Source organism: Schistocerca piceifrons, chromosome 3, assembly GCF_021461385.2.
Source record: "Schistocerca piceifrons isolate TAMUIC-IGC-003096 chromosome 3, iqSchPice1.1, whole genome shotgun sequence".
Classification (NCBI taxonomy): Eukaryota; Metazoa; Arthropoda; class Insecta; order Orthoptera; family Acrididae; genus Schistocerca; species Schistocerca piceifrons.
The window spans coordinates 423,462,404-423,475,136 of record NC_060140.1 but is presented as its reverse complement, the minus strand read 5'-3'; positions in this window follow the sequence as shown (position 1 = coordinate 423,475,136).

Here is a 12,733-nt window from a genome sequence, read left to right as displayed (position 1 = left end):
AGACATAGCTGCAGGTGTTTTAATAATCCAGTCTGTGGCGGCGTGTACACTCTGTCGTTCTCTTCCGGTTCGTAGTTTCTGATGTTTACTACAGCGTAAACGTGTCGTGATGCGACTGGGACCTATTCGTCATTACCTTAACCCACAGCACCTGCTAATTGCATGTTTTCTTTTAGCCATGTTTCATTTTCGGATGCGCTCTGAGCTGCCTGTTTAATGGGAAAAGTTTTCTAGTCCTCCCCGGTATCTACCTCTTCCTTATTCTCAAGTTGCTCCATGTTTGTTGGTTGATTAAGTTCAGAATGATTCGTTGCTAACCTGGTCTGGCTTCTTGTTCTCATTCAACCTGCAAACCACTCGAATGTGTCGGAGAAAATCTATTACAATAAAACTGTCAACCCTAAAAAGAGTTCCTAATGTTCAGTCACATCGCAGATGTGTTCGATCGTGTTCAGATCTGGCGAGTTTGGGGGCCAGCACAACAATTGGAACTCGCCGCTGTGTTCTTCGAACCACCGCATCACACTCTCGGCCTCGTGACGTGGCGAATTATCTTGTTGAAAAATGGTGCTACTTTCGGAGACACGATCGTCATTAAGGGGTGTACGTGGTCTGCAACCAGTACACGATGTTTCTTGGCCGTCATTTTGCCTTGCACAAGCTCCACTGGACACATGGATGTCCACGTGAATGTTCCCCAGAGCGTAGTGGAGCCGGCGCAACACATGTGTCAAGAAGCTGTTCTCCTGGAAGACGACGGATTCGTGCCCTCCAATCGGCATGATGAAGAAGGTATCGGGATTCACCAGACCTTGCAACGCTCTTCCACTGTGCCGAAGTTCACGTGCCCATTTGAGTTGCCGGTGTCGTAGTGCTAATATTGGAACATGCATGGGTCGCCGGCTGCGAAAGCCCATTATTATCAGTGTTGAGACACACTTTTATTCTGCCCATCATTAAAGACGGATGTTAGTTCTGCCACAGTTCGCCTCCTGACCTGTATTACCAGTTTCCCCTGCCGATATCTGTAATGAGGGCCGGCCGGTGTGGCCGAGCGGTTCTAGACGCTTCAGTCCGGAACCGCGCGACAGCAACGGTCGCAGATTCGAATCCTGCCACGGGCATGGATGTGTGTGATGTCCTTAGGTTAGTTAGGTTTAACTAGTTTTAAATTCTAGGGGACTGATGACCTCAGTTGATAAGTCCCATAGTGCCCAGAGCCATTTGAACCATTTTTGTAATGAGGCTTGGTCGCCCAAACCCACGACGTCTGGACGTGGTTTCACCCTCGCACTCCACGAACACTCTAAAAGTCGTACAGTTCCCAAAATGCTCGTGCCGAGCCGCCGGGCTATCACAATTTGGCCGTGGTCGCTCTCAGATAGATCACACGCTTTTCCCTTTCTACCCACGGACGAACAACTAGACGCACCGAGCATGTGTCTGACTAGTGGTCACTCCTTGCCAGGTGACTCACAATGTTCTGGGAGATCAGTGTATTTATAAATCCATCCATAAATTACAAAGGTGTTACCGACGCCGATATTTGACAGAATGAGGACAGAATCCATAAAATAAGAGAAAAACTATAAGAAAATACGTATGATAAGTACTGATGCCAGCAACTTAATCTAAAATTATAATGTTGCGGTTGTGATGTAAGTATCTGAAACACATTGCGATGAGAAGATTTTTTTAACCATGTTCAGAATCTTTGCTGTCAGCTGAATGTTTCTAAATTTACTGTTTCACAAAATATCACAGAAATACCCAAAATCCTGCACAGAGTCTACCATATTATGTGAAACTCCATGCTCTGTTACAGAGAAATTAATAATGCTAGCTAGTTACCTACCTGGGTCTCTGTCCAATGAAAAATAGCTTATTTATGACCCAGCAATGGCTCAATGGTTGGGGATAATACATATTTTCGCTACCGTAATTATGGAATGGGATGACTAACTATGAAATTAATTCAAAGGTAAAATAAATCCCTAAGTTTATTGACAATAACTGATTGTTTTTAACATTGTCAAATGATTCAGTGAAAGCTTACTACCGATAGGACAAGCATTAATAATAAAACAAAGAAATAAAACCAACATGGAATGTGGTTGACAGGTTTGGGACAGGATAGTACGTGATGATAAACTCAGCTTCCTAAAATGTAAAAACTGATTGACCAAAATCTGCGACTGGACAAGAGTGACTGTTTATAATGACCGAAATAGAAGTCGAATTATTATATGAGTAGATTACCCCAGCAGCCAAGTCAAACCTAATCATGAAGTTATGGTTACTAAATCCAACGCGAGGTACACCGCCATGCCGGTGCTGCAAGCCAATCTCACCATCACTGCATTGTGAATGTGGCTGCGGGTGGTATCAATGGATCATTAAGTAAGACTGTTTGGATGCAACAGTTGTATTATACTCGGACGAGGTCTGAACCAGAACTCTGCTGGGCGAAGTCTCTGCCTGAAGAGTCTTGAAAGAAGTGTCTTCACTGAGAGCAGAACCAGAAGCGACGAAAATCCACAGAGCGCTTCTATTCTCCGAAAGCTTCTCCCTTGCCTCAAGTACCAACAGCCAACCAGCAAAGTTACATTTAGTGTCCCAACCAAGAAAAAATTAAACTGTACCGCTGTACTCGTACCAAAGCAGGGATAATGCGGCCTTCCCAATTAAGTGTAGTGATGCCCCACTTCTAGAGACTTGGATCAAAAAAATTTGTCATTATGTTCCAACCAATCCATGTGTCTTATTTTAAGTGCCGATGGTGTGAGAACAAAAAAAGCATGCTGGGCTAGGAACTGAACTGGTGGTTGAACAGTGTGACCTTTATTTCCAGGGACTGTACGTCTCTTTTAGAAACTATCCAGCATCTACAGAGTCTGATGAAAAGACCTCCAGTATTTGGAGTGGTGTGTGAGTTGTGGTAGGGTTACTAATGTGAAGAAGGTGTCGATCAATAGCGATGTTCGCCCCATTTTCAGCTAGCACAATGGCTTTATGTTTTCGAAGAAGACCTCGTAACGATAACACTTAATTCAGATTGGTGTTGTCACATGATAGAGACCTAAGTTAAACCAGTCTCTCTGGGACCATGAAGATGTAGAAATCTGGTTAGATCAATAGGGAGCCACATCTCACAAAGGGACTGATGACATTGTAGTTTGGTCCCTGTACTCTCCAACCCAACAAACCACTATCCAAATCTCTCAGTGTTTTCTAGAAACTTTGAAAGAGTTGGTTTCCTGCTTCTCTTTGTGAGGAGACATTTCCTGGCCCACAAGGTCACCCGATTTATAACTTTTGGGGACACTTAAGGCTCAAGGGTACAAATATCGCCCCACAAACCTGCAAACACATAAGGAGGAAATCACGCAGGAAGTGGCTGCCATATCGCAGGAAATGACACTAAGAACTATGCACAAATTCCGGGAAAGGCTTCAAGAGAACAGTGGAGGACACCATTTACTGGTCACAATTTTTAAAACCAACTAAAGTGAAATTTGTTGTTCACAAACAAAAGAATTTTGTCTGTATCTTTGTTTGTTTGTAAATACTGCAATGTGCTAAATGCGTTTGAGCAGGATGGCGTGGATACAGGGATCCTTGGGCGACAACCCAGTAGACCTTTTCTTTAAGATTTTCACTTACAGTCATTTATTAGAAGTGACATGCGTATATTGGTACTCAAGCAACACAAACATAGAGTTAATTTAACCAGATCTTTAAAAAAAATACAGCAACTGCAGTTATAAATCACGACTTAATGAACTAGTAAAATTTCTTAGAAATTTTCGAGTATATGATACCAGTAAAGCTTTCAGTTTAAAATCAAAGAACAAACTAATTAAAAATTTAACATTAATTACTGTAGACTTTTAAATTGGATAATTAAAACTTCGCCAGACCATTGACAATTACAGAGAAAAAAACTATAGCAACAATAGAATGGTTACAAATGTTTCAAAAAACTTAAGTTCGATAACTGACAAATAAACTAAAAAATCAGTTAATAGTTTACCCAGGTCGCTGCCCGAAATGTAGCGTCGTAACCTTTATGATCTAATCAGACCTAAACACTTTCACTTAAATACATGATTTGCAATTATGGCTTAACTTTAACAGCCGCTAATGAAAACGGAGAGATGCGCCTTGCTCGTGGCGGCACCGTACCAGAGTGAAGTAACATGCACAGGTAAACACGCCGGTGAGCCATTCCCCGTGTCAGGTCTCCTTACAATACGGACACACACAAATTAACGTCTATACTAGACAAAACCGAAGTCTGCTGTGTACAGCACTGGCAAAGTAAAGTAATGAACAATTTAATACCGAGATACCTCACGGACGCAGTGACTGGACGCATATTGGAAAATCGTCGTTAAGTCCTTCACTTAAAATGCGAGCTGAGTTGCTACTGCTTAGGTAAATTTAAGCTTCAGTAATAACAAGATCGACCATGCAGCTTTAGCTCAAAGTTTTCGAAACACAGTTCTCAAGACGGCACTTGAATTAGTCTATATTGGCAGTGCAACTAAATAGGCCGCAAAAACACTGTCCTCGTAGAAACAATAATACCTAGATACCTAGCTGACGCTCACCCGTTATTCATCAGCAGAAAGCCGTAAGTTCATGTTGCTCAGGCTGACGCGACCATCACTCCCAGGCCCACATCTTCCTTCGTCCGGCCGTTGGTTGCTGTGTACTACGGTGCACTCCCCCGACTGCGACACCAACAGCTCCTTCCTTTTCGGCAGACGGCCCTGCTCTGCACCAGGAAGCCCCCGTGTCGGGCATGCAAGCCGCTCTACACCCATCAGTCACGCACACCCTCTCTGCAGGCTCGACCTGTAACCCAGGCCCCGGCTACGCGCTTGCTCATGGCTTAAGAAGCCATTTTCACACTGCGGGTTTGTCCCCTGACCACAGTTAGCCGTTCCAAAGACTCTCAGCGGCGCTGACAATCGATAGATCGGCAACGACCATATCAATTCCCCCCCCCCTCCACCCTCTAAAAAGCTCTCTAAAACCAAACCATGAGGGGGGGGGGGGAGGGATGATGGAGAAACAAACACTGCTGCTCCCCTTTTTTTTACCATTACGCCTCCCAATCAGCTTTACGTAGGTTTGCTCTTATGGACCCAGATCTTCCTGTGGACCACAAAGCTGACTGGAGTTAAAACCTTAATAGGTTTCCACGGACCCACAAATCATAACAACTTTTCCCCGTAATTCACTACCGAGCGAGGTGCCGCAGTGGTTAACAAACTGGACTCGCATTTGGGAGGAAGACGGTTCAAACCCACGTCCAGCCATACAGATTTAGGTTTTCGGTGATTTCCCTAAATCGCTTCAGGCAAATGCCGGGATAGATCCTTTGAAAGGGCAAGACCGATTTCCTTCCACATCCTACCCTAAACCGAGCCTGTGCTCCAATAACCTCGATGTCGAAGGGACGTTAAACACTAATCTCAATCTCCTTTTCCTCCTTCTCCTCCTCCTCCTCCTCCTCCTCCGTAATTCCCTGGGCACCTTTGTTCTGATTCTATACATTTTTCACACACACTAGGTCGCCCTCCGCTATAGATGCTGCACATCGCCACTTGTCGTATTCCGGGTTTCTCTTTGATGTGTAATGACGATATTTCTCCTGGCAGCCTCACAATTAGCTTTTAATTCTTGTGGGTCGATACGTTCTGGCAACAGGTCACTCAACGCCCAAAGATTACTTACAGGGCAATTGACGTAAAAAGAAAACATGAGCTTAGTTTTAGTGGTTGTGTGCGATTCATGCACGTTGTATTAGATGCCAGAGTCAACTAGTTGCTCGAACTGTCCCATCTCCTTTGAGATCCAAAATGGTAAATTATAAGGGCTGATTTTAAGTTTCTACTTATAAACTCGTGGAACGATAGTTGAGAGTAGTACAGAGTGGTCGTAACAAGCCTAAAGCCGTTACTGGAACAAAATCTTCGGAACTCACGTGACGTAAATGCAGCTGCACTTACCAACACTTTGGTGGTCCGAATCTGGGGAAGATGCTGGATAAAAGTTGACTACTTAACGCACTGGTTGTTCCCCTACTCGGTATAGCCCACATAAGTCTGGTAAAGGCATCGCCTATCACAAAGACATGAATGACAGGAAGAAGGGGATTCGATAGCTTACTGACTCCCTGCCTTCTCCTTCCAGCCGGCCGCGGTGGTCTAGCGGTTCTAGGCGCTCAGTCCGGAACCGCGCGACTGCTACGGTCGCAGGTTCGAATCCTGCCTCGGGCATGGATGTGTGTGATGTCCTTAGGTTAGTTAGGTTTAAGTAGTTCTAAGTTCTAGGGGACTGATGACCACAGATGTTAAGTCCCATAGTGCTCAGAGCCATTTTATTTTCTCCTTCCACTGCACACTCAGTTTCTCACTATTATCTAAACTTTGACTTTCACCTACCACACTGTCCTCCTGCCACTTGAGGAAAGATAAGCGCTGCTGCACTAACAAAAGCCCATCTCGAAATGCTGGTATATCGGGATTCAATTTTATATCCTTATTAACCCAACTCATATCAGCAATTCTATTAGCGAGTGGTCTGACACAGCGTGTAATCTCGACGTTTGATCACGTGAGGAAGAGGTTCCTTCTAACAGCATTACAGCTTCCTGAAGTGCGGACAACAAGGCGTGACATGAAGTGCATGCGGTACTCGCCCACTCAACAATTCCGGCGGTGTTGTTTACTGGGCCGCCCAGCGCGCCTCGCAGCAGCTGACATGGTTCCGTGACGCTCCCCTCCACCCTCTCGACACGAAGGCGTAACTCATTCGCCAGATGAGCCCTTTTTAAATGTTTTACCTCTAGGATTCCTCGTGCCCCCGTGGTTGGCAGTTACTGCAAACACATACGAAGGCACAACAACAATTTTAAAAGAGAAGCCGGACTCCCTACTGGGATAGAAATGTTTTCTAAAATCTTAATTTCATAACTGATAATCCCACTCAACTGAATAACAGTTTACACAGGCCGCTGCCCAAAATACAGCATCGTAATCTTCATGATTTGGCCAGACCTAAACACCTTCACTCAAATACAGGATTTGCGATTACAAACTTACTTTAATCAACGCTAATGCAAACGGAGGGAGGTCCCTCGCTCATGGCGGCGGCGTACCAGTCTGCAGTCACATGCACAGGATTTTTGTCTTTTCTTCTTTTTTTTTTTTACTGGCTCGCGATGTTGAGCGCATTAATTTTAAATTAATTCAGTGGTATCTATTTGGAAAACAGTAATGCACAATTTAATACGAAGGTAACTTGAGGACCTCAATGACCGGCCACACAGTTGTGAAACTGCAAAATGGTCATTAAATCGCTGTACTTTAAATGCGAGCCGAGTTCCTACTTTGCTTGGACAAATTTAAACTTCAGTAACAATGAGGACGACCGCGCAGCTTTTGCTCAAAGTTTTCGAAACACAGTGCTCAAGACAGCACTTGAATTAGTTTCTATTGGCAGTGCAACTAAATAGGCCGTAACAACACTGTCTTCGTAGAAACAATAATACCTAGCCGATGCTCACCCGTTATTGATCAGCAGAAAGCCACTAAGGTCACGCTGCTCAGGCTGACGCGGCCATCACTGACAGGCTCACGCCTTCCTTCGTCCGTGCATTGGTTGCTGTGTACAACGGTGCACTTCCCCGACTACGACAGCAACAGCTCCTTCCTTTTCGGCCGACGGCTCCAACTCTCGCTGCCCTGGCCCAGAAAGCTCACGTGACAGGCATGCAAGCCACTCGTCTTGCGTCAGTCACGCCCTCTCTCTCTCTCTTTCTCTCTCTCTTCTGGATTCTGTTGTTACCCCGCCCCTGCCTATGCGTTCGCGCAAGTCTTCATTTTCATTCCGCAGGCCACCCCTCTGACCACAGCTGGCTGGTCGAAAGATACTCAACGGCCAGCGGTGTCGACAGTCGGTAGGTCGACAACGGCCATATTAAATAGTTTTTGAAATACGAGAGGTCTTTTCGTCCGAGCCTGTATATCTCCCTTAGAAAGTTCCTCTTAAGAGTGACTCAAAAACCTGCCTGTGCTGTTTAAGAATCTTCCTTCCACCACAGAAACGTTTCGCTGACGTCCACAATTGTGAAACTTACGGCTGAGGGGAGCAACTAACGTCGTCTGATTTGTGTCGTCTCTCCAGGACGCGACTGCCACATTGGGCAGTATCTAAGCCCAGTCGGCGACGGGGGGGGGGGGGGGGGGGGGCGTACTAGTACACATGCGAGGTCTACGCCCGTGCAGGTGCAGAAATCAACAGAAAGAGAGATATCACCTACGCAATCAATATCCTTACATTGCAGATAGAAATAAACACTCGTTTGTGCAGTCTCCAGGATTTTGATTGGATTTATTTGACGTGTTATACATTTTCATATCAAACTGTCTCCAGTTTTCATATTAAGGTCGGTAGCGGTCATCGGCTGCACACAACGGCGGCGTAGCACTTTGTTGAGCTTACGGAGAAGTGGAGTCCAAAGAGGCTGTGGTCATTGGCAAGCGGTGATTGCTTGAGTCTTTAGTGAGGTAGCTCAGGGGCATACTGCAGGCAGAGTGCTGTGAGGCTGTGGCTGGCGGTGCTGTGGCTGCAACCAGTGACGCCTTTACTGCTCGGACAGTCGGCTGAGGTCTGGGAGTAGATATCAACTGAAACAGACGTGGTATTGGGCAGGTTGTTACATACACGTCCAGCGGCACGTGACAGGCACTGGAAAATAGAGCTGTGGTGGTAACACTGCCTGTGTTCACACTGGTGCATTGGTTTGGTGCGGAGGTTACTGTACTCCTGCCGGTAAATACACTGCCGTGGAAAAGAAATTAATACGCCTAGAAATACGGCGTCACGTGAACATTCTGAGACAAGGTTCTGGACGTCCACGAAGCAGAGACGCCCACCAGGGCAGCAGTGGCAGATTGCACAGCTATCACAGCACAGATAAGACAGCTTGTGAGCCCAGACGAGACAACACGAACTGTTGCGACCCGTTTATTAGTAGTGGAACTACGGGCATACAAACGTCTAGATCTTCCGCTCAAGCCACGCCGTCGACGTGCGCGGCTCGACTGGTGCCGTCAGAGGATCTCTTGGAAGATGGAATGGTACGCCGTGGTCTTCAGTATTGGCAGCAGATTCTGCCTGCACACAAGTGATGGTCGTTTGCGCGTGCGTCGTAGAGCTGGTAAGTTCTGTCTCGTGCAGTGCATTCGTCCAAAACACAGTGGCCTCACCCCATGCCTTATGGTCTGGGATGCTATAAACTACAACTCTCGTTCACCTTTTTGGTTTGTGGAGGAAATGTTAAGCAGCGCTCGGTACATGCAGGATGTTGTCACACCCGTTATTTTTTCGTTCTTGAAACAGGAAGGTAATGTGTTGTTCCAACAGAATAATGTTAGCCCACATACTGTCCGTGAAACTCATGCGCTGCAAGACGTGCAGCAACTTCTCTGGTCAGTGCGATCTCCGGACTTGTCTCTAATCGAGCACATGGGGGATATGATGGGACGAGAAGTGACTATTGCAACTCACCAACCAACAACTCTTACGGAACTACGTGGCTAGGTCGAGCAGGCGTGGAACGAAGTATCCCAGAACAGTACAACCGACTGGATGTCAGAATCAGCGCCTGCATTGCGGCCCGAGGAGGGTAATGTTAATGTTTCAGCATGGGTCGGTACCTGGTAGCCCAGAACCGCTTCTGCTATTGATCTGTAAATGTAATCATTTCACATATTCCATATGCGCTGTTGCAACAATAAATCTTGAGTGAATTGTGAACATCTATAACGCTGTACTATTTTTTTTTTCAAGCAGTGAATGTTTATGTTGATAGCCAGTGGATAGGCAGTGGACATGGAGTCTTCCACCGATCCAGTGTTCATTACCGATAGTCGAGTTGAGGAACCAGTCTGACTGTATTGCGATGTAGCTGAGCTTCCACTGGGTCCCATATGTGGATATCACAGACATAGGAACATGAGTAAATAAAATCATTGTACGATGCAAACTCACTACGAATATCTATAACAAGAAAAATGTTTCGTTAAGTAGATGGTTAAGATGTTACCGGAGAATAATGTACCCTGAAGCCTTATCTGCAGTAGAAAGTATTAATCCGGTAAGAACAAGATTACTTACGTAACCAGAGCGTGTGGATTTTTGTCGTAAGTTCGCACATCTTTGGCGTGAAGCAATCTTTCTTGGACACTAGCACCATTCAGAGGCGGTGGCGAGAAGCGCACTCGGCAGCAGTGCGGGACGGAAAAGGAGTTGTAAATTGATAGGAACAACTTTAACTGAACTCTTTTGACGATTCTGTTATCACTCTGAAAGACACTGCCCCCCCCCCCCGCCCCCTCCCCACAAGTCATGGAATAGCGATATTCACATATACAGATGGCGGTAAAATCGCTTACTCAAACTATAAAAGGGCAGTACATTGGCGGAGCAGTCACTTGTACTCACGCGATTCATGTAAAAAGGTTTCCGATGTGATCATGGCTGCCCGACGGGAATTAACACACTCTGTAAGCGAAATGGTAGAGGAGCTAGACGCATGGGACATTTCATTTGGAAAGGCGTTAGGTAATTTAATATTCCGAGACCCACAGTGTCAATAGTGTGCCGAGAATACCATTTACAGGCATTACCTCCTACTACAGACGACGCAGTAGCCAACGGCCTTAACGACCAAAAGGAGCGGCGTTTGCGTTGCATCGTCACTTCTAACAAACAAGCAACACTGCGTAAAATAACCGCAGAAATCAACGTGGAACGTAAGACGGACTTATCCGTTGGGACAGTGCGACGAAATACGCCGGCAGTGGGTTATGGTAGCAGATGACAGCTGCGAGTGCCTTTGCCTGCACGACATTGCCTGCAGTGCATCTCCTGGGCTCTTGACCAAATCGTTTGAACCCTAGACGACTGTGAAACCGTGGACTGATCAGACGACTCCCGATTTCAGTTGAAAAGAGCTGGTCTTAGGGTCCGAGCATGGTACAGACCCCAGGAAACCATGGATTCCAATTGTTAACAAGGCACTGTGCAAGATGGTGATGACTCCATAATTGAAGTTGGTGGTATTTACATGTAATGGATTGTGTCGCCTGGTCCAACTGAACCGATCATTGATTGTAAATTGTAATGTTCGGCTACTTGGAGAACCTTTGCAGCTATTCATACACTTCATGTTGTCAAACAACGATGGAATTTTTATGGCTGGGAGTGTCCCTTATCACAAGGCCACAATTGTTCGCGATTGATCTGAAGAACGTTCTGGACAGTTCAAGCGAATAATTTGGCACTCATAGAACATCTATGGGACGCAATCGAGATGTCAGTTCCTGCACAAAATCCTGCATTGCCAAGACGTTCGCAATTATGGACAGCTATAGGGGCAAGGCTCAATATTTCTGCAGAGGCGTTCCAGCGGCTTGATGAGTCCATACCACGTCGATCTGGTAAGGCTAATATAGTGAGTGTACTGCCATAGAAAGTTATAAGCACAGCTGTATCTAAGAGGGTACACTACTTTAATCGTAAGAGTATTATCATGTCTTTCAGAATATCATAAGATTAAGATTTATGCTACCGGCTTGCTTACACGGCACTGTGGGCAGAGTTGGTACTTGTGATTATGATGACGGTAGTCAATATGAATTTCAGGGATGCTTTGATATTGTGGCCATTTTGGTATACGTGTCTGTTAGGCGAGTGGTGATACAATAGTCAATGAGTGTAGGTGGTCACTGATCATATGACAAGGCATTAAAAAGGTTTTCATCGCAGATGAGCATATTGTGGGCATCTGAATTGTGATTAATTTGTGTGCTATCTGGTTGCAGTGACGCCATGGCCTGAAGCTTATTGTGGACCGACCAAGAGACCAAATGGAACGGATTGTGCTGCTACATTGATGAGTCAGACACTGTGTACTGGAGAGAATACAAAGCATTTTGTTAGGCCAACCTGTTTTTAATGAATACAGATTATTTACAGCATTTTTAAAATTCATGGCTCATTCTCAGCAACGTTAAAATAATTTGTGTTTGAGAAATTTAATGCAATAGCTGGTTTTAAATAAATTTAATCTAATATACCTTTTTAAATGATAAATTGCTAAAACTGTTGCCCTGCACGTATTGTAACCAAAGCCTGCTCCACACTATCCACTGGTATAAAATTGGTAGTTGAACAAAAAAATCTGGCAGAGGAGTATAGAGTGGTACGTTTAAATGCGAAGTACTGCTTATACTGTGTTTCAGTATGGCTGCTGCTGTTGTAAAGGACTCGTCTTATCCATTGAAAGATAAGCTCAGGTATGAAATAAGGCGGAGAGATAAGGAACCACAGGGCAGTGTGTGAGAATTAACTCAGACATTAGGTGAAAATATGAATAAACCAGTTACCTTTAAATAATCTTCGTGTGTCCATATTTGTAATGGATGGTTACAAGGACTTCTGCTGTTCAGTACGAAATGGAAATTAAAACACCTGCAGCCAACACTTCTGCGTTTAATTTATTTACGCCATGAATTTCCGTGGTCCATTACATTACCTTCATGCCGCTTCAACATCCAATCTCCTATGCAGTCATAAAAGGAGCCATATTATATGACCAGTGTCCGTAGATTTCTGGTTTACACGACACTGTCCCTTCGTTCATGAACCAGCG